Source organism: Festucalex cinctus, chromosome 21 (assembly GCF_051991245.1).
Source record: "Festucalex cinctus isolate MCC-2025b chromosome 21, RoL_Fcin_1.0, whole genome shotgun sequence".
In the NCBI taxonomy this organism is placed as follows: domain Eukaryota; kingdom Metazoa; phylum Chordata; class Actinopteri; order Syngnathiformes; family Syngnathidae; genus Festucalex; species Festucalex cinctus.
Window position 1 is genome coordinate 7,497,018 of NC_135431.1, and position 24,057 is coordinate 7,521,074.

Here is a 24,057-nt window from a genome sequence, read left to right on the forward strand (position 1 = left end):
CAGGGAACTTCCAATTACAGAGCTCGTATATGATCCATTAACAGCAATCTTAAGATAAAAATTAAATGATTCTCTTTATGAATATGAATTGTCTTGAATATGTCTGAACGGATTTGCCAGTCAAAAATGTTGATTCCACATTGGCGGTTGCACGCTTTCGTTTGTACTGCCACAATATTATTTCTATTCCCCCATCAGCTGAGGTTGTTGCTGGTCACAACATTTGAAGACGCACAGCTTGAAATGACAAAAACTGCCTTAGCTCTGAATGCTACGTGTATTACACTCCGCAGTCTCCACTTTCTTGCAGCGGTTTCTGTTCTCACTGCACAAAAGTCTCCCGTCGAATAAATGTGTCTCCTTGCTGTGGCTGAGAGGGAAATGCACATGACCCTCCTTCTCCTTCATTTTTGTTGTTTTCTGCATTCAATTCGGGAAGCAGGAAACAGTTTGCCACAAAGTCAGAGAGAGGAAATGTGTCAAGCTGAGTCGGTACTGTGCAGTGGTAAAGGAGTGTACGTAGCCTACTGTATTTGTCGTAACAAAAATGATATATCAATTCTTGTGTTTAACCTCTTCCATAGTGCAATGTCATGACATCATCACTTGGAAGTTCTGCTTTTGTTGCCTTACATACATTAGATATGTGAGTTGGTGATGTGCCATCAACACAGCAGCAACCACATCATGTCAAAATTATGGAAACCATGAATACGATAGGTAGAATAATGCATACTCATTCACAGATCAGATCGCTGCAGACGTGCTTTGCTAGTCGAACGTGGCTTGCTCTGACTGACCAATCAGGATGGAAAAATGCTGACGTCATTACTAGTTTTAAATTAAGTGGTTAAAGTTTTTAAGATGCATGACAGGCACAGCATAAAATGTTGAAAATAAATTAGTACACATTTCTTGTAGCATTAGAATTTAATTTGTAAAGATAGTGTAGGTGTTTGTGGTCTCTACCCCACTTTATTTTTTATTTGTATTTTTTATTTTCATTTTTTTTTTTTTGTATTTTTATTTTATTTAATTTTTTTATTTTTATTTTATTTTTGTATATGAATGTTTGACTTTTGAAATTTTATCTCATTAGTCTTTGTTGATGAAATAATGATGTCCTTTTATGTTTCTTTCTTTTTTTTATTTTTTGTCATACTATGTGTCTAGGACCACAGTGGAAATAAGCCTTCTGGCTTTATTTTTATTTTTTTTCCTCGTTGATACCTGACTGAGTGATTGGAAGTATGTGTTGTTTGTTATCACCAATTAAAAATCAATCAGTCAATCAATCAGTCACCAAATAGGTTTAGCACAACGGTGCACTGCACCCTGCTAAGTGCAGTGTGAAAAGGGCTAAACATGGAATACCAAGATGCAAATATGAGCAGTGAATAAATGGAGATACGGCATTTACTGTACTTTAACTTGTCAAGCATTAAGTGATGGCGACTTGCTCTGATTTTGAATGACCATCGCCTTGAAATTGAATAGAGGGGTCATCATATGCACAACAATACTGCCATACGACATTTTGAGGTTACAAACGAGCACGATGAACTAGTTTTCGCACGAGAAGGCACGCCCAGTTACCACTCTACTCAGTTCTTTGGTTGATTTCTGTTTTTCAAGCAATAACTTCACTACTGTAAGTCACATTTCAAAACATTACATATACAGTGTGGGTAGTTCTTTTTTTTAAGAATCAGTTCTCAAATCAAAACAACTTTTTAAACTCAATCTGGATATGAAAATTGGATTTGGGGCTGGATGTCTTTGTAACTCAGGGGTGTGCAAACTACGGCCCGGGGGCCATTTGCGGCCCGCCGTCCATTTTTTTTGTGGCCCGTGACATATGCTAAAAATGGCATTTGACTCAGTTCAAATAAAATAAAAACAAAAATGTTTGGAGATAGTCAAAGAAGGGAAGGTGTCAAAAAACACAGGTGCTATTAAAGTTTATTTTAGTTAACTAAAACTAAAATTCAAAACAATTTCGTTAACGAAATAAAATAAAAATGAAGAAGCTTTTTTTAAAAAAAAGAAAACTAACTGAAAGTACATTTTAAGTTTACAAAACTAAAATAAAACTATAATTATAATAGAACTATAATTATAGCAAAAATGTCAAAAATAAATTTAATGCATGAGCCTTTGGAGATGATTTTAAATGTGATTTTTAGTAGATTTATTTTGATATAAACTGGAATAATGACGTTGCACCCATGGTGTTTTTTTTAAATATTGCGCACAAGTAATACACATTAAAAAAAAATCTAAAACTAATACTGAAACTAACTAAACTAAAACTAAGCATTTATTAAAGAACTAAAACTAATCAAAAAAACTAACAGACCCACCTTGAAAACTAATTCAAACTAACTAAATTAAAAAAAACAAAATAAAAACTAAAATGAAAATTTCCAAAACTTTAATAACTCTACTGCCATATTACAAATAAATTGGAATAAATTGGTTTATATACTGTAGCATTTTTCTAAATATGCAAAAGCACAAGTAAATTACTTTTTAAATTACAATTTTTAGGACTAAACACAATTTTTCTTCTTAACATTATGTGGCCCTTGAGTCCTTCTGATTTTCCGTATGTGGCCCTCAAATGAAAAAGTTTGGACACCCCTGTTGTAACTCATTCTTAGACAGCAACACAGCCACACTTAACATTGTCAAACAAAAGTCTCATTGACAAAAGATAAACTACTGATCAGAGGAAGGGAGTCGCATCATTTGGATTTCTTTACAAGTCAACCCTCTCTTAATCTGCCCGTAATCTATCCTTTTCTGTATTCCCTTTCGCCCCTTCTTGCTTTGTCTTTATTCCATCTGTCTGGATATCTGTCCTCGCTCCGACTTCCTTTCTCTCATGGCCTCGTTCTCAGCTGTCTGACCACCCCCCCCGATCTCCATCCCCGCATCTCTTGACACTGCTCCTAATTACAAAACACACAGGGGCCATTAGAGCGGACCTTCTGTCCTTAATCCATTCATTCCCCACCACTTTGCCGTTATCTCTGCATCTTGTGTCCTCCTTCTTCTGTTCTTGGTCAAAAGTGTCTTTGTTGTGGAGCCCGTTAGCCGAACAAAAGGCGTGGGATTGCAGTGGTGCTCAGAAAGGTCACAGTGATGTACAGCCCGCGGCGCTGCCGATAGGGTCCGGCTTTTCTCAATGGGGGCCATACTTGACGCGAATGCACCCAAAAGCATTTTGGAGAAAATGTGCTTGTGTACTTTTCTGCTTCTTTTTTCCTCAGAACCAATTTAAACATACACAGTCAACAGTTTCCGCATGGTGATTTAGAACAAGCAGCTGAAAGTGTCACTTTTAATTGTCACTTTCATTTGAGTTGGTAAACTCATAAAAATAGTTGTAAACATTAAAAAAAAGCAGTGTAATTGAAATATTTTATGCGCAGATGAGTTTTTTAGAGGCCTATAACAGTAATGCTGTCTGCAGTTGATTTATAAATTGCTATTACGAATGCTCTCTGGCAAGGAGATTTTTGTCTTTGCTCAAATGAAAAGGTCATTGCCTCAAAAAAAAAAAAAAAAAAAAAAAACTGTGCTAGATGACAGTGTGTTGTACGCACCAAGTGATCATTAATTAACATTTTAAAATGTGGTAAATTAGCTCAAATTTTTATGCCTGCCTATTACAAACATCTGTCTCACTGAGTTACATGAAACTACATTTCCGTGATGGACCATGGAAGAAATTAATAATCCATTAATGGATTAATCCTTACTTTTAATATGCTCATAATGGCAAAACTATACAGCGCCTCTGTTGGCTGCATTCAAGAACTGCACTCTATATTTCCTCAATTTCTTATTTCATATTTAATCAACAAACGGTTCCACAACATCAACCAAATGATTAACAACCACTGAATCTCGAATTTGCAACTCTACAACCAACTATAATATTCACGAGAACTCTAAGATGGAAGTTTGATACCCGCAAGCCAGTATCGAAGATATTAAACGCCATTTCCTTCTTATGCCGTGTCATGCTTGAACTTACCTTTATAGGGGGTCCAAGTATGACATTTAGCTTTAATGCAGTGATGCGCTTTAGCAAGACAACAATGCTGAAAAAGATTGTAAAATATTTGTATACTTTATCATTAAACTCTTATTTAATAAAGTTGGATTTTTTTTTTTTGAAGTCAGCTGCTAAAAAGGTTTAATTTTCACTTTAAATCCTTATATAAGACGTAGCCGTATTCAAAAATACGGGACAAAAACCTCATTGGGTGTGTTTTGGGTCATTGTGTTAGGATGGTGCTCTGCAGTTGCTATGTCATTTGTGATTATATTTGTAGTTGCTATGCAGTTGCTATGTCCGTTATGATGATGATGATGATGTTGTACTAGCCATTCTTATTTTGTCTAGTCACTCTTATTTTGTCATCTAAGCCTGTCTGTTTATTGAGGCGGACGTGCTAACCACTCATCCGCCCAATTGTAAAGTAGAATATTGAAAATTGCACTTCTATACAATAGTAGGATTGGAATAGGAATCCCTTTTCCTAAAATAAAGATTTTTTTTGTGTGTATGTGTGACAAACAGCCCTATTTCGAGAAGAGAGCCAAAAAAAAACAAAAAACAACCTCAATGTCCTCCACCATGTGCAGAATCCAGGCATAAGAGTCTGTGCTTCTATATTTCATCCACAGCACTTCCTCTTTGTGGTGTGTTGCCGCGCAAGTGATATTTATGTCTAGCTGTGTGACTTATCAGAGCTTTGCAGGACTTAGAAAATTGAACCCCATTAGTGCTGGTTTCAGCCTGTCTTTGGCTTGTGTACCATCTGAAATATGCCTTGCACACTGCGAATGTCAGCCTTTCAGGTGAGATGAGCTCAATTGCACCGCTACTGTATTTTCACGCAGCTTTGTATGCACCGCATACCAAACACGGCGGCAGCCTTGACCCTGCATTTGTTGTGCCAGTGCCCACATTTGTCCAGCTTCTGTTGCCGTCCATCCGTCAGTCAGCTCATGGTCATTACAGCGATCCATTGCAGGATTTATGACACCGCTTGATGTTTCATGGCTTTATAAAGGGAGATGAAAGTGCTTCTCAATGGCAGTGGGGAGAGAGCGAGTGTGCCAGTGATGGGGACACAGAGAGACAGAAAATAAGACTGAAGGAGAAAGAATCTTCAACTTTTTATTAATTTGTTATGAGATGAACGGTTACTTTCTGCAGCTATTGTAAGTAACTCTATCACAGGATGATTACGATAGCTTAGTCACGTACGTTTGCGTGGCAAATGTTGCAGAAAGTAGAGAAGACTTTGTTTTTGAAAAGACGAGAAATATTTTGAATAGCCATAGTCGGTTTTAAATTTGAAGTGTGCATTTTAAGGCTTGCCTCACACCCATTTAGCATTGAAATACTGAATCTCAAATCAATTTGGGATTCAATGGGTTACTAACTGTACTTTTGCCAAAAAAATAAAAAATCTAATTTGATCATAATTACATCATATTGTCCAAAGCGCTTTACCAGGCCTAATATCCACTTTTTTTGAAAACATTATGGAGTGTACAGAGATTGTCGCATCAACTGGTGCAATTTTCCCTCACCGTACACTGGCTAAAAGCAGAATCCATGTTCACTTTTTTTGTTTTAAGTTTTAAATCCATCTTGTCATGTCTCTCGCACTATAGCTAGCTTGCGTTAAGCTAACCTGGGCTGTTTTGGCTCTCCAGTCCAGCGTCAGAGGCCGAGAGCGAAGTAACAACAAAAGTTAAGGTATTGATACACTTCCTTGATCCGCTACGTTGACTGATAGCATAACACTTTAAATATAACGCTCATTAGCCTGCTAATCATTCTCCATACACGCGCAAGCGCTTCCGGCTGTCAATTCGTGTCGCCACCAATTCGTGCACAACCAGTGTGATCAGATTTTCAAAATAAGAAATTGCAGTGATGCAATTTAGCTGAAAATCAAATGTATAATAAATTCTCACCAGCAAAATCGCTAGTTAATCTGTTATTTCTTTAGCTATTGCTAAATGCTAATTTGGTAGACGGTTGAACGTGAAGTAAGAATTTCACGATTACATTTCTTTTTAATTGGTTTATTATATGAATCGCTATGAGAACTGTGCGATTGACATACACATGGCACAAACAATTAGCTTGTTGACTAAAAAAAACAAACAAACAACACGTGAGAAGAAAAAAGTAAAATGACAAAATGTTGCTGGCGAAATGGACCACGACTCGAGACACAAGGCTCAAAGCGGGACTGTCCCGAATAAAGCCCTAGTGCATTTCCATTGGTCGAAATAGCGCACACCACAAACTCACTGTATCGAACCTGAAACCACTTTGCCAGCGAAATGGTTTTATTGCAGATGAATGAAACGCTAACACTATAAAACCGCAACAAGAATCACAAAAATACCATTGTGCTTTTTTTTCCCCCCTCTTATACTTGCTTTTCCCTGTCAAGTTGATGGAGAATAAAATAAAAATAATGGCTCATAAAGTGGGAGAACATGCAAAACACACACTTCTAAATCTTGCACGACAGGCATCATGGCACATCTCTGCAATACCATAAGCTTGTTGGTTTTGTTTATTGTCTGTCTCCAGGCACTGGGAGGCCTTTATGCACGCGCACGAACACGCACGCACGTATACTGGCGCTCCAAATTGTTCGATTAAGTGGGTCATCCGCTCCTACAGTCTCTTGGAAGAAAAGCTTTTTTTTTTGTGCGTCTCTTAGCCGAGAGGCAATCGCACCCCGCCACGGGTTTTGGCTGCACCTTTTAAGAGTATTTACGGAATTGACAGTAATGCACTCAGGAGGACGACTGGTTCGTTGTGTGACATGTCTGAATGCATATTATTGCTGTGCGTGATGCCAAGGCCAACTGCCATGAATACATGATCAAACATGCGCTCTATGAATTTATGTCCATGTGTGATGTGATGTCTAAAAGATTTTTTTTTTTAATTATTCAGGGATGATGAATGGCACTAAAGACCAGAGATTAGCTGCATAGGATGAAAGCCAAATATTATACTGTCACGCCAGTTTATGGTGACAAAGTGCGACGTGTTAAATGAATGAACGTGTTCACGTCGAATTGGATCGCCACCATTTGTTGGTTCAGTGCCACTTTCATGGACTTTACTCATCTGACAGGTATTGATTGACTGTTTATATAGTTAAGCAAAGGACTGTTGACTTTCAGAGTATTTCTGGCATGGATTATCCCTCAAGCGCTACATTTTAAAAATTGTATTTTGTGCCTAATATTGTGCTTATTGTTATTTTATTATTTTAATTTACAGCAGATTATGTCGTTCTATTGATTAGTTGCTTAGGAGGGGTTCAATTTTGAGATGTCAAAATGTATTTGTTGTTTATTGGAGCCAATGAACAACATGAGAATCTATTTCTTTAAAATCTATTATGTATGCCATCATACATTATATTCATACTTGCACACGATGCGAAATGTGTCTGTACACAACATTTTTAATATTACTCTAGTAGTAGTAGTACGATGTGATAGTTAATGTGATTCACTGGCTATGAGTCATGTAAAATGCGACTTAGGAAATAAAAAATATTTCTCAAAACTAAATACCTTTATAAATGCTAAATCACTGTTTTGCTGTTGAGAGCCAGCTTTGATATGCTCATTCAAGTTCTTCTGTGCTCATATAAGAAACATGTTTCTATAGATAATTGTCTAAATCATGTTAGTTTCAGGGGGCGGCACGGTAGTCGAGTGGTTAGCACGTCCGCTTCCCAGTTCTGAGGTCTCCGGTTCGAGTCCAGGCTCGGACCTTCCTGGGTGGAGTTTGCATGTTCTCCCCGCGCCCGCGTGGGTCTTCTCCGGGTACTCCGGTCTCCTCCCACGTTCCAAAGACATGCATGGCAGGTTAATTGGGCGCTCCGAATTGTCCCTTGGTGTGCGTGTGAGTGTGGATGGTTGTTCGTCTCTGTGTGCCCTGCGATTGGTTGGCAACCAGTCCAGGGTGTCCCCCGCCTACTGCCCAGAGCCAGCTGAGATAGGCGCCAGCAGCCCCCGCGACCCTTGTGAGGAATAAGCGGTCAAGAAAATGGATGGATGGATGGATGGATGTTAGTTTCATAATTGAGAAAACTTAAGAATTTGTCTATCCGACACAAGATGATAGTAACAGCCAAAATTTATTGATTCATGGTCTTCTCAGTAACAACTTAATTCTCTCGCCATCCATCCATCCATCCATGCAGGAAATGCATCCATGCATGCATTTATGCATCCATCCATCCGTCCATGCATGCATGCAATGCATCCATGCATGCATTTATGCATCCATCCATCCATCCATCCGTCCATGCAATGCATCCATGCATGCATGCATCCATTCATCCATCCATCCATCCATCCATCCATGCATGCATCCATCCATCCACCTTCTTCCATCCCTCTCTCCCTGTCTCCCATCCATCCATCCATCCAACATCCACTTTTCATCCATCCATCCATCCATCCATCCAACATCCACTTTTCATCCATCCATCCATCCAACATCCACTTTTCATCCATCCATCCATCCATCCATCCAACATCCACTTTTCATCCATCCATCCATCCATTCATCCATCCATCCATCCATGCATGCAATGCATCTATCCATCCATGCATGCAATGCATCTATCCATCCATGCATGCATCCATCCATCCACCTTCTTCCATCCCTCTCTCCCTGTCTCCCATCCATCCATCCATCCATCCATCCATCCATCCAACATCCACTTTTCATCCATCCATCCACCCATCCATCCATCCATCCAACATCCACTTTTCATCCATCCATCCATCCATCCATCCATCCAACATCCACTTTTCATCCATCCATCCATCCAACATCCACTTTTCATCCATCCATCCATCCATCCATCCATCCATCCATCCAACATCCACTTTTCATCCATCCATCCATCCATCCATCCAACATCCACTTTTCATCCATCCATCCATCCATCCATCCATCCATCCAACATCCACTTTTCATCCATCCATCCATCCAACATCCACTTTTCATCCATCCATCCATCCATCCATCCATTCTCACTAGAGTCACAGGTGAGCTTCAGCTGATCCCAGCTGACTTTTGGCGTATTGTATTGCTGTTAATGTTTTATGGTATGTTTGTTTTGTTGTGTTTCTGTTTCTGTGAAGCGCTTTGTGACAGCTAAGGCTGGAGTGAAAATTAGGGCATCCATATTATTCACCCCCTTTTCTCTCAGTGCAGCCAACTGCCTCCAGCAGTTCCCTGATGGTTTCTGAATGAGCCAGTGTTGACTTAATTGACAGATGATGATAAATACAGTCCACCTGCCTTAGTATAAATGCACCTGCTTGGTGACCTTCTCAGAGGTCTGTTAAAAGAATATTGAGGAGTAAACAGCATTGGTCAGAGTTCATAACAGTTTTGTGCCTATAAATAGAGATCTGTTGGGGAGGTGTTTGATTTTGCTGCAACATCTGCATACCTTTGGAGCACATTAGTTTGCATTGCGGTTTGACTGAGATGCTGAGTGTGAAGGGCACAGCACCTCAGGAGGAATGACACAACACGTGCGCGCAAACAGACATGTATACAACACGCACACCACTCCTTTCTGTTCTTCTGTTGGATGACTCATCCCACCCAGGGACAGCGAGAGAGGGGGAGAGAGGCGGAAGACAGCGCAGTGCGATAGATGAGACTAAACGAGGATGCACGACAGTGAAGTAGAAGAAGTCTTTTTTTTTTTTCCCACTGACCTTTTATTCCAATGACTTAATCCGATTGCTTGTATGATTTACAACACTTTTCCCCAACGACGCACATCTTTGCCGCTCGTTTGATGCTATCAGGGCCGTTCGAAACTTCCTCGGCATTAAATGACTGCCACTTTCTATCACAGTTTGCAAACCCATATGAGCTTGTTTCAGGAAGCAGATAGAACAAATGGATGCTGTTAAAAGATGATTCTGCTATATGACACCACTGGCTCCGTTGCCAAGGATAAGGGGGTATTGCTGAGGTGCATTGCTTATCTGGAATTGCTGACGACTGCAAAGAGCCAAGATAGTTAAGTGGTCAGATCCCATGTGTCTATACATGCAGGATATGCCGATACTGCACCATTTTATCCACCCCATCCAGCACCGTATGAGTATTCAGGTTTCTTAGAGCTTAATATAAAGGCCACATAGCTGACAAGGTTAGTCTGAATCATTGAGAGATCAACCACCTCAGTCAGTTATGTAGCGTGCCATTCCATACTTTGCAATTTAGGTGTGATAATTGCTTCCCATAATATCAGAACATTTGAAATCCATAGAGTTTTCAAATGAATGCTAATTAGTGAAGTGCCTTTGGAGAATGGAAAATAAACTTGGCCAACATTTTTGTAGGTGTCAGGGTTACCTGTTTGACATGTATTAAACACGACACAAAAAGGAGAGAAGACACTCATTTCAGGGCTCGCGAGGAGAGAAGAGAGGAACTGACTGACACAATTCACTCTCCGAAGATTCCTCTCCTCACCCTCTCTATTTATTTGGTTTTCCACACCCTTTCCACGCCCCTAGTTACATGGGTGTTCCAACCCTAAAAATGCAAGGCATAGTTGCAACACAGTGTACTTGTTTGTCTATGTGTTGTGCATGTGAGTGGAAGATTGCTGAGTACAAGTGGTCAAATTTGCAATCATTTCTTAACACAAAAAAGGCGGCCTCAGCAGACTGGCTCTAACCATTCTGTTACATTAGATGTTGTGGTTCTTCAGCTTTTGAGTCATCTTCAAATAGCCAGGCTATGTGAATGTGAGTGGCAACAGAGCAAAACATTCTTCATTGCAGCAAATGTATGATAACTTATTTACAATTATTCCAACAGTAGGTCGAGTCACACTAGCTTCCTTCTATCTGTCAACTGCAAGAATGCTGTTAAGTACATTAAACAGTACACATCAAATATACAGTACATTGACCTCTCCTTGAGCGGGTTGGCCCTTTGATGGGATATATAAGTGTGTCAGCCATATTGAATGTGTCACTTCTGTTTTGCAAACTAATGTAAGTCAATGGGCTGAGATGTATAAATCATTTTTCTAAAATACACAATACCTCTTCTTTTTTTTCTTTTTTTTTTTTTATAGCATTTTTATGTTTTTGGATGAAACTGAATATAGACATCCCAAAAATATAAAAATGTTAAAAAAAAATTTTTTTAAAAGTACATAGCAACGATGATATGCACCTTCTAATATAATAATGGGTTGCTTCTATTAACATTTAAATATGTACTGTAACTGTTAAATACACTGTTAGCTGTAAACACACCTGCAAATATTTGAAAAAATACTGTACATATAGTTTTTCGTACTTATCTTATGTGGTTATAAATATTTAAGGAGTAAAGGTTTATAATCATCAGATCAAAAATTACATATATTATTTTTGGTGCTATATTCTATTTCCCAAATATATACAGACACAAATATATGGGGAACAGATAGGCAAAAAAATAATTCATGTAAATTAACATCCAATTGCAGAAACAAAAATTATTGTTATTGGCCAGACTAGACAGCTGATAGCTTCAAGTCAGCACACAGCGGACTCCAGCCTATGCAGCTGCTGAGAGCTGCCATCCCCAGAAACAGAGACCTTGGCAGGGGACAGTGTTGAATCACACTGGGCCGGCCCCCCCCCCCCCACCCCTCCAGCCCGGAGCCCTGTGAGTTGTGCTCAGCGAAGGAGAGAAGGGAGCTCGGGCCAACAGGAGACTTTGCTTGTCAGGCCCTGAGCGTGTTGTTCAAGTGTGTTCTTGTCCGTTTGTTTAAGTTTGTGTGTCAGTTGGTCTGCACCAGTGCGTGCAGTCAGTTGCGGTTGTGTGCGAGCGACTCCAGCTGCATCAAAATGTATAATGTTGCATGCATGTGTGAGTGGAAATGTCACTCACTAGCTCGCGCACACATTCCAAAATAAACGGCTCCCACTGAGGATTACTATCGATCCATGTGGTGCTCAGCTGCATTTGGAAAACAATCTTCTTTTCAGAGTATTCTTAAAGCTTTCATGTCTACTTAAAAAGTGTAAGTAACGTTTCGGACGTACAGTTCATGTAATTTAAAGGGACGAATCATTCATAGCGCATGTATGAGAAACGAGGCTCTTACAGTTCTTTATTTTCCCTCCCTGAAGTGAAAATCTTTTCCTTGTCAAACCTGAAGCCTCGAAGATATGAATAAAACAAAGTGACAGCAAAAAGTGGAGAAACACACAAACAAGATCAAATAAAGCGCCCACCCGATTGGCAGCCCATACGCCTGCCTGGTTCCTGTCACGGACAGATCGTGATTATAGAGTGGAAAATTCTGCGTAGACGGGCAGCGACGGCAGGCACACTCTCCTCCCAGGTCTCTAACTTATTTGTGACCTGGATGTTTGTTTTTTTGTGTGTGTGCTTGTGTTGTTTTTACACTAAGTGCATAAGCGAGTGGCACACTCAGCGTTTGAGTCCATTTTGACCAGTTACCATTAGCCTTAATCTCTAAATCTTAATCCTTGCAGAATGAACACTGTAGTTTATTTGGTTTTAGCACGTAAAGTGCAGCTGGCATTGCTGAAACACACTAATGTTTGTCATTTTTGGAGTTGTGCTTAAATGTCAAGAGTCGGGGCCCGCAAGCACAGACAGCACTTTTTTATTTATTTATATTTTTTTTTTCTAGAGTGGTGTTTAGCCTACACCGAGCTCCATAAACTATAATGGATTTAGTTTTTCTTCCCTTTCTTTTTTATGAGAAATACCGGTATCAAACAATCTGCAAAATCCTTAAACCAATACTGATGAAATAATCTAAAGTGCTGAGATTGGAAAAGGAGCCACCGTGGCCACAAGAAAGAGACCAACCGAATCGGATACATTTGCAGATCTCAGGACGATATGTTGCAGTTCCCTACTTGACATCAAAATGTTGTTCACAATTGGCTCATAACAGTATTTGATAAATTGTAATTCTTAAGTGATACCAAGTGTAAGGAAACGATATCCTGTCACCCAGTCCCAGTCATGTCTTTTTCAAAACTTGCCATGAAGAGAAAGGTTGACGACAAGAACAGCCACGTTCAAGAAAAACAGGAGGCTGAATGTGTTTTTGTTGAGCACAGGCGCATAATAATGAATGTCAGCTAAGTGGCTCAAGGTCAGACCTGCTCCCAAAACTTCTATCTGGACTTTTCCCCTGTATGAAAAACTACATCTGGACTCTAAAACGTTATATCAACCCTCCTCCGTGTTTCCCCTACAGCCAGCGGATCGAGGCGATCTCCATGGCAATGAGACGATATGCCTGGCGCAGCTGTGAAGGACACTGAGTCCATACATATCCAGAATAACATATACACTTACACATTCATGTCTTTCAATGCCTTTGTTGTTGCGCAAATGGCGAAATTTGGCATCTTTTAGTTTGAACCCAACCATTTTTTTTTAGGTCAGAAAATATATCGGATCCGTGAATGACGGGTGTAAATCAGAGTACTGTACTGCGAGTGAAAAATCAAGCAATTGTCAAACTAATGAAAAATCAGTGACAGATATTTCACAGAGATTATCCGTAGCTAATACAATCATTACAAATGTACTGAAGAAAATAAAAATAACTGGTGTACTATGTAATAGTAGATGACTTGAATGGAAATGAAATATGAAATGAAAAAACAAGGAAAATAGCAGCAGGTAAGGTGTAAACCGGTAAAGAAGGCCCAAAAAATATCTGCTAATGACTACAGCAAAAACATCCAGAGGCCAAAAGGGAAGGTATCACAATCTGCTGTTTGAAGAGGACGTCATGGGCAAAATCACAGATGTTACACCAGAAGATGTAAAGCACTCATTAAACTCGAAGAATAGGATAGCCAAGCTGGAATTTGCCGAAGTGGAACTTACCCCCCCAAAAAATTTCTGCGATTAAGCCTGAAAGATTATCTGAGAAAGTTTCCTCGACCGCTACGACAAGGAACTAACTTTTTAACAAAGTTATGGAAATTCTCTTCCATCTGTGAAACTCAGTGGCGTTAAGGTCGTGGCTTGGCATCGCTTGGCTTCTTCTGAGACGCTCTCATTAATCTTCATTGACGAACATGATGGTTACAGCTCAGAGGGTTACAAAAACATTTTGTCTCCCAATTAAGAAAGTCACCGGCGTAATGGTTCACTTGCCTGACCTCTGTGCGGGCAGCGTGGGTTCAGTTCCTACTCACTGACGCTATGAATGAGTGTGTGTAAATGTTTTTTGTTTTGTTTTGTTTTTTGTCTCAATATGGGAGCTGTGCTTGACTGGTGAAAAGTTGAGGGTGTAAACTGTGTTGTGCTCTAAATCTGCTCGGACAGACTGCAATTTGCTCATTTTCAGGCTTCAAATATAAAAATTTATTTTTGTGTGTGCGTGTGTGTGTAAATTTGTACTCATTAGTTCACCTAAAACCAAATAAAAATCCCATTACTCTTCCCTGTAAATTCATATTTCATATTTTATTTTAGTATTTTAGAGTAACAGAGGTGCGATTGATATTTGCTTACAAGTGCGGTTTTTCAATTGTCATGGATTAACAAAATAGAAACTTACTATTACCAGTAAATTTCATACTGATTTGATCAACTGGACTGGGATCGGATGATATTTTGCATTTTATGCAAAATTGGTAATTGGCTGTAATGTCTTAATTTTCCCGATCGATCAATAATGTCATTGACAAGGGTCACGGGGGTGCTGGAGCCTATCCCAGCTGGCTTCGGGCAGTCGGCGGGGTACACCCTGAACTGGTCGCCAGCCAATCGCAGCCCATGCATTTTAATTCGCATCAATTATAGAGTAAATACATTGAGTAAATAAATTTAAAAAAATAATAATAATAATTTTTTTTTTTATAGATATATTCCTCATCTTCTGATCGACTTAGTGATCAGTTATAATTTTTTTCAAACTTGGTCATGATTGGCTGAGAGATCGTGCAATGCCTACCCCCCCCCCCCCCCCCCCCCAAAAAAAAAGTTAATTTGAAACAAATGCAGTTTCGGTGTTAAGATTATTAGACCGATAGATACATGTCATAATGTCACAGTTTCAAACAAATTTTCCATTCATCCACACGGTATGCTTTAAAATGTTGAAAAATGATTCTTATTAAATAATCAGGCTACATCCAAAGTAGTTAGATGAAGGTCTTTACATTAACTTAAGTCTGGTGAGAAAAACAAAACAAAAAAAACAGGAGTACAAAGTTGAGTTTTCTTAAGTGCATGTGCATACAAAAAATTCAGTGTCACTACTTTTAGCCAAATTTCTAAGAAGTACAGTACCCTTCAGATTAAGTCACCACAAGGAGTTTGGATCACTAAATTGAAGTTTGTGTTATTAATCATGGTTTCTTTTTCATTTTTAGTATTGGTGAATGGAAGTGACAGTTCACTCTGTGTGTTTAGCTTGTATTTTAGGCAACTGTTCTGTAGCTGGTACCCTTCAAAAAAAATGTGCCATTACAAGTGATAATTTACACTTGACAAGGTAAAAGTTAATCACTTTGTATGACGCAAACTTTACTGCTTGACAGAAAAGGGACTTTTGAGCTCCGCCATGGTTCAACTTCACAATATTGGGCTGGGCTAAAAAAAAAAAATAAAAAATAAAAAAGTGATAAATGACGTACTGTACCACAGGCACACAGAACAGATTCTCATTTGTTAGACCTTGCCTGGAGCTACTGCTGTTATGAATCTTGTCCCCAGTCTCTGAATGGATATATTCATGATCAAGCCTCTCTAGGATCAATAAGGTAGAATAATATAATTACGGGTGACCTTAGAATAGTCATTGTTTTCCAAAGGCAATGTAATTATTTTTATTTTATTTTATTTATTTATTTTTTGGTGCCATTTCCTAACTAAAGCATGCAAAAACGTAGGGTCCCAAATGTCAAACGTACAAAAACCGTACCACAACATGGACAGACCGTTTGAACCCAAAACAACTATCGAAGAAAATTTTTTAAATATGAAATTTTTATCCATTGCACATAGAATATAACCTCACATTACACACATGAAAAGCACTCGACCTCCCACTAATATTAAGGGAAGGTGAAAGTGTGTTTGACAACTCAAGCAATGTTTTTCTCCCCCTGCACAAATTCTCTTTGATCCTCACCCAGCATTACAGCTTCCCATGTTGTGTTTTGTGCTTCCTTCTCTTTTCTCTAATTTTCTGCAGTGCATTTTTTTTCCCCCCTCTTTGGACTTTCCCATCCGTTAATACAGTCACAACACATTTGAGTGCTTCACTGCAGTTCGACAAATGAATTGAATTTAAGTTTGGGAGAACAGTTTCCGAGGCAATTGTTTTAGATCCGGTAATCAAATCAGGTGTATTTTTAGCAGCATGCTTGGATAGCGGATATGCATAATATTTTTCAAGGGCTTAAATGGAGCACAAGGACTCTTATTTACTCTCTAAATTCTGTTTCCCTTCACTTGAGCTGCTCTGGCTGTTTAACACAGAAAGTGGTCAAGCTTTCCCACTTCCTGTGTTCTCAAAGAGAAAAAAAAAAAAAATCATGTCCTTCAATTTCTGGGTCCCATGCTCCATAATGATCTGTTCTGTCTCCCATAGGCAGGCCGTTACTATGGCAACTTGATGACGCTCTGTGGGAGAAGGGAGGGAGAGGAGAAGGGCGGGGAGGAGAAATGAGGAAGAGGTTTGCTGCACCAAAGATTGACTCAGTTGGGAAGATGACTCACTCTACTATCAAATATTAAATAAGCTAATGCCTAATGTGTTTCTAAAAAATTAAATGTCACAGTCTCAATATTCGGGGTTGGGGGAAGCAGGGTGGGACAGAAAAATAATTTATAAATATATTTTACAAAAGCAAAAAGAATGCTGGAGGCACAGCTACAAAAAAAGTATAGTATGTCTAAAGTAAAAATGGATTTCCACTGTCATAAATTTATAAATTTTGTTAACTTGGAAAACTGACAAAACTTCCCTGCACACAAAAAGGTTTCGCTCATTTACTACCTTGCATAGTGCTTACCCTGAGAAAAAAAAAAACATTTCTGGACACACATTTTAACATTTTGTATATACAAATTACCTAATGATAACTGAAAAATATACCTAGCTGTTTCTGTTTTTCATAAATATATGTATTGCTTCGTATTCCCCATTTGTTTATTATTATTATTATTATTTACAAGCATCTAAAGCTTGAGTTTGGGGACGCATTGTAATTTTGTTTCAACAAAGTACTGTTTTTAACACACTTCTATAGCTTGTTTAAAAAAGGACATACAGAAAAAAATACAGTAATAATCTTTTAAATTTTAGGGGTGTTGGGATTAAATTTAGGGGTACTTCAGCACCCCCCAAATTTGAGCTCGAAACGTCCCTGCTTCAGAGTTCACAATCGCATTCTTTCACAAACGCCACTGGCTTTAGGACCCGGGGCCGACTTTCGTGGGAAGTCCGCTGCTGTTGGCGGGGCAAGGCAGAGCAGAGAAACCAACACGCACACAGCCACGCGCGCACATACACGCGCGCGCAAACACTCACTGAGCTCGGCAGTGTGGAAGAGCGCAGGAGAGAGAGAGCGAGAGAGAGAGAGAGGGGGGGAAAGAGAGAGAGAGCATCGGAACGTAGCGGCTCGTGTGCGCGTGCGTGTTGCGTGCGCGTGTGTGTGCGCGTGCGCGTGTAGGTGCGTACGCGCTCGTTCGGCGGTAGAGACGACTGGCGGGGCGGACATGGAGGGACTCGGGAAGAACGCTGGGAAGTGACCGAGCGCCGAGGCGAAGAGGGGGGGGGGACGGAACGAGCGAGGAAGCACGGACGGATATACGGGAGGAAGGACGGAAGGACGGAGGGTGGCGAGAAAAAGTCTGACGGAGGATAGGAAGAGAGTGGAAAGCGGCTCGCCTGGAACGCAGCAGGATTCTAAGGTGACTTTATGGCTCTTTTGGTTTGTGTGTGAGGGAACGTGTGGCGTTGACACGCGCTGCTGTAAAGGAAACTGTGGAGGTGTGTGAGTGGGGGGGGGGTCACTTTAAAGTGTGTGCGAAGTATAGTCTTTGGGTTGTTTTTCTATACACACTAAAAAAGAGGGGGCTAAAGTGTAAAGAGAGCTGACCACTGTAAACTGGAGTGAAGGGGTCCAAAGGAGCGGATACTTACTAGTACTACCACAACTAAACACATACTTCTCTTCTGGGAACTCAAGTAAGCTCAAGTAGCTAATTTAACCACTCCGCTAACACTTACGCTCACTCATGTGTTTTGAGTTTCTGTTATAATGTCGCTTAAACGACCCTTGAAAGAATGCTCTTTTCTCCGGAAACTTGGGTGACAGTGAACGCAGCTTCCGAACTTGAAGGCGCATCCATCTCTCTTTTTACGTGTGTGTGTATCAGACAGCAAACAGGTTGAGGGAGGCAGATCCGATCAAACGCACAGCAACAGAGGAGCAAGCGTGGCACAGGCTGAGCAGCAGCAGCAACATTGGATTACACACACGCGAATACACGCACACGCACATTTTCTCAAGCTCTGTGGCCAGCAGAACAGCTGGGAGAAATGTGAGTGTGTGCATGTATGCATGCCCCCCCCCCCCTGCCTCTGCACGTGCAGGGCTGTTTGCTTTTGTATTATCATTTGCTTCTGTGTGTCCATGTGAGATGTGCGTAAGGAAAGAATGTTCTCGTTTCTTCAGACATGCCGTCTCCCGGTGTGGAGAAAAGAAAGAGAGAAAAAAGCGATCAGATGACCAAAGAACAAGGCAGATGTGAGGAGTAATCCCCCTGGCGAGAGACGAAAACAAGAAGGGAGGGTTTGAGATTTTAGGACAGGAGGAGGAGATGGAGTGAAGGAGACGGGGCCTGACGCGCTCCCTCCAGGAGTGCTCAGAGTGCCGCTCATTCATAATTCACCTCCATGGCAAGCGTTCATTCACATATTGACCCCCCCCATGGCTGCGCTCAATGGAGCTCTCAACCCCTCCACCTCTTGGTGTCTCTCAATGGACACCCCTGTGGCGCGGCGTTCAGCTCGCGCCGAGCCCGCATCGCCTCTTTTCTCTGCATCTCAGAGTGTGTTTTTATGATTCTTTAGACGGCAGCACTTTTTCAGCCGGAATCTCTTGATGTGAGATTAAGTTGTGTAAATTGAATATTGAATTCAGACTCCACCCTAGACACAGATAATTGGTATGGATGGCTCGGAGGGTTAGTGCTCTCACTACAAGTGTTGTTTGTCGGAATCCCCTAACACAGCTAAAGCAGCCTATTATGGATCTATAATTCATGTGTGAATGAATTGAATAGTCTGTGTTTGGAAAAAGCATCAGGCGGCTTCTTGGATGCCAGGGCATGATTTATTCAGAGTAAATACTCAAAAAAGGCTGTTTTGATGTTGGTGATTGTATCATTTGTGACTGGAACTGCACTGTTTACGCCCCACTACTGTGGTCTGGTCTGCTGTTGATCTGTGAACCGTTGAACCCTTGTCTGAAATGCAGTGAAATAATACAAAATATATATGAATTTCATTCCAATACATTATTTAAGCGTATTCAGCATGTTTACACGCACGTAATTATAATAATAAAACTATGATAAATCAAATGTATATAGTTCTTTTCTTAATGGTTACATACTCTTGATGTACAGTACACAAAGAGGCTAAAAATAAATGCATAACAATTTTACTCCCCTCCAAAACACATTTTCTCTGAACACAAGAAATCTTTAAAAACAAAAAAAAAACAAAAAAAAAAAACCTGTACATACCAACCAGTTATTGCTATCGGAGTTGATATCAGCCTTATTGTCAGGAATCGGGTATTCGTGAAGGCTGCCAATACCAGCCACCAATACTTAAAGGGATACTTGACTCATTGAACAATTTTCAGCAGTGAAAAGTTATTTTCTCCAGAATGAATTTGATAACCATTACTTTTCATGTACAATTAATATCTTTAAAAAGTATTTTTTCTACTTGCTGTCAACTGATGATGACATCACCTGTGCTGAGGAAGTAGATAACGACCAATCATGGCTCACCTGTTTTCTGGGTTTGGTCAGTAAACTGAGCCATGATTGGTCGTTACCTACTTCCTCAGCACAGGTGATGTCATCATCAGTCGACAGCAAGTAGAAAACTTACTTTTTAAAGGTGTTAATTGTACATGAAAAATAATTAAGTTACCACATTAATTATAGACAAAATATTAGTACACGATCGTTTCTCAAGTGAATGGAGGTCAAGCTCATTTTTGCTGTGAGCCATATTTTAATCGTTGCTTTTCAGCAGCCCGGTATGACGGAAACCATTTAGTGCACCCCCGTATGCACTACACATGGATTGCCTACTTGCAAATTAAACAAAAAAATCCTCAAATATTATTTACCATTTAAAAACACTATTTAATCACATTTTTACTTTTTGTTTTCCTGTCCTCCAGTAACCATTATGAGGGCAGCAGGATATTGAAAGTGTAATATTGCGATCACAGTGTGCATGATGTCACTCATGTTGATGGTTCAATGTAAACAAACCAGTGCCATTTTCTAACAGCTGTTCTTTTGGCGATTAACCTCGCATTCAGTAGTAATTGGTGTCAAACTTGAACAAAACATCTCTAAAAAATAAGCCCTTCTTGCAAGAAAGATTTGATTGTGGAGGAACCTGCTCATTTGAGGATTTCCAAAACTGAAACAATAACAATAAATATTTGATACATTTGATGACGCTCAAGCAGGACATTTCTCCAAATGTGCATTCTCGGGTGAAGGAGTTTCCGTCGTGCTTGAAGAATACTTTCCCCACTTTTTTTTTTTTTCTTCATCGACAACTATTCCAAGCAGATGGCAAAGACAGTCCGCCTCCATGTTCTTTTTTTTTTTTTTTTCCTCGGCTCACGTTTGATCACAAGTTTTAGTGAATTTCAGCTTCCCTGGAATCACCACTGAAAACGTAGAGTAAAAACACAGAGTGGGTGTTTGTGTGTATGATGAATGTGATCTTGTGGCTACAAATAAAATTCCGCTGTTTTGTCTGTGGCTCCCCCATGTTTTTGAAATTTGATTTGAAAATTCTCAAGTGAGTCACACTCAAGTCAAGTCTGCATTTGCTATGCTGACAGCTGCTATAGTGTTCCACAGCGAAAGCAAAGAAAACAGACACAGTTCATCCAAAGGAACATAAGGCACTTTTCCTCCAGAATTCTTGATCAGGACTCAGCCTGCGCTATTGTCAAGGGTTTGATTCCCTATGGATTCAAGCGCACCAAATATAGTAAAACTAATTAAAGACATGGTTCACACCCATCAGGAAAAAAATAAAATAAAATCATTGCATTGTGCGTTTTGATGGAAATCTCATGAGCTGCGTTGCTCTTGATGGAATAATTTTCATAATTCCCAGATGTCATCAGTAGAGGCAATTATTGAGGCTCAGATGTTTGAAGAGAGCAATAGAAGTTATCACAGTGTAGTGCTACCCAAGGTCACCTAAACATACCTCACATCGCATTTACCGCTTTGCAAATGAAGGATATTCCCCTTAGACCACAGCATCCATCGGTGATGTTTTATATATCAAACTGTACCGATGACCTGTCCACCACCAGTAAAATGAAGATGTGCTTTTCACCAGAGGTTCCACTCATCTTATATTTTACAAGTGGAAATCCTTGCGTCTATGCCATGACCTTGGTCGCTATGACAACTGCCAACTGAGTGGGTCAGCTTAACTCTATTAGTTCCTACACAGCAAGCCTAGAGTACAGTTAACTGCTGGTTGGAGAGCTTGGAGCAATGTTACAGATTGGAAACCTAAGAAGAGAGTGATAGTGGAGTCTCAAACATCATCTAGCAGAGCAGTGGGTCCACATAGAAAGCAAAAAACACACAAACCCACAACCGTCTGCTGTAACATCTATCCATTCATTCAGCAACTGACTAGGGTGTTATCTAAGCCAAGTTTTCCAGCAATTTTGAACTTCCCATGTAATATATTATTACCATATTGGCCCAGAATGGGTTTTTCTGACATGTCCCGTCTTGTGGTCGTCTGTAATGAGATCTTCAGTGCCAGACAAAACTCTACAGTGAATTGCATAGCCTGCCAACGAGACACCAATGACTTCTTAGTGCTGTCTAGTCATATATAATAAGATTCACGCTGTTTTATTGCTTTGTGGTATTTCCAATAGAAGAGCCGATAGATAACACATATCTCAGAAAAGTTTAAATCTTCTTTCTCATAAAGTGGACTAGATTGTGTCATTGACTTAAATCATGGATGAGCGTAAAATGTAATTTTGCATGCTATTGTACTTGCAGTGGTTAGCGCCTCAGTAAACATTCGCCATCTGCTGGCGGATGCATTTTGTTGAATTTCCATTGCCAAAGAATTCCAAAAATAATTGTCCCAAACCATCCTCTTTTTCAGGATAGTTCGGTTTACAACAGCACCGACGTACGAGGTGATGAACGGCAAATGATAAACTAGCTTGCACAGTGTTATCTTGTACTTCTGTTAGCAAGGTGTGAGTTCGGATGAGATTCTGATGGTATGATAGTAATCTAAGGTGATCATATTTTCAAAATTAAAAAATTGTTAAATCAAATATACAATAAGTTCTCGCCAGGAACTATTTCTCACAAATTAATCTTGGGTGACAGTTCAACAGCTGCATTCACCATCATCCAAACTATTTATTTATTTTTGCTACCGGTAGCTATTGTAAGCTGGCTGAGATGTTTACCTTGCACTGGTCCTACATTGTAACATTGGAAATATGCTGCCAGAAAAGTTTAGCTTGCATTGGGTCTGACTAGGCTAGTAGGACTGCATTTCCCATGATTCTTCGAAACGGAAGCAGGAAGTAGTTTTGGTATATTTCTGATATTATGAAAACATGCCTACGAGCGATTTAACAGTTAAATTCCTTTTGAATTGGCTTATTGTATATGACAACTGTGCACATTGCCCAAACAACAGGCTTGGTGACTGGCACGCTGGGACGAGACCTACGTAATAGTGGTACAAAACAAAGGGGCTGTCCAGCTCTTTAGATTTGTTCCCAATAATGCTACCTAGTCTAATTTCTATCTTTGTTTGTTTTTTTGTTTTGTTTTTAAAAAAAAGCCTTGAGTTAAATCAATGTTTTAGCGCTGCAGTGGAAAAACAGTGTGGCCAAGTGATCGAGATAGTTTTAAAGAATAATGGTCCTTTGTATCCCCGAGGTTCTAATAGTCTTCAATAGGCCCTCTGTTGATATGAAACAGACAGTGACAGGCCGAAAAATCACCTCTCCACTTAGACGCCGCAGCCTCGCATAGTGATACACAAATACACACATGCATGAACACTGTACCCACACACACACAAGCATTAAAAGACGTCAGCTAGTGTAAAAATAGAGCTCACAAACAGAGAGAAGGGGTTTTATGTTTACAGGAGGTGATGTCATGTTTGGTATAAATTAGGGGTGTGAATTGCCTAGTACCTGACGATTCGATTCGTATCACGATTCACAGGTCACGATTCGATTCGATACCGATTAATCCCGATACGAATGGTCACGATTCGATACCGATTAATCCCGATACGAATTTATAAGTCGATTGTTGCGATTTTTTTCCATTCAAATTTAGAAAATACTATCAGTAAATTTGTACATGTACACTGTAAGATTTGTATGAATATATTCATCTAAAACTTGAGGCTTATAACCGTGAGCTACTGTACACAAACAGTTTGCAATCTGTTTCACATTTGAACAGCATTAAAATAAAAATATTAAGGCTTAATGTGCCGTTCATATAACATTCTTCCATGCTCAAGGTGTGAATCCTAAAAAAAAAAAAAAAAAAAAAAAAAAAAAAATCGATTCTGCCGATTATTGAATCGATTCGAGAATCGCGCGATGTAGTATCGCGATATATCGCCGAATCGA

The 24,057-nt window shown here is 39.8% G+C and overlaps 1 protein-coding gene across 9 annotated transcripts in view; it reads left to right on the top strand.

Annotated features, from left to right (window-relative positions):
- The window catches only part of LOC144010073 (forkhead box protein N3-like), a 220,047-nt gene that overhangs the window by 121,294 nt on the left and 74,696 nt on the right, over nucleotides 1–24,057 (top strand). For 4 of the 9 annotated variants that reach the window (XR_013281138.1, XR_013281139.1, XR_013281140.1 and 1 more), the window contains exon 1: nucleotides 17,628–18,040. The exons of the other annotated variants lie outside the window; for them this stretch is intronic. The gene's annotated coding sequence lies outside the window, so the exon portion shown is untranslated. Of the gene's footprint in view, nucleotides 1–17,627; nucleotides 18,041–24,057 lie in introns of those variants that run through there. 9 annotated transcript variants of the gene reach the window in all.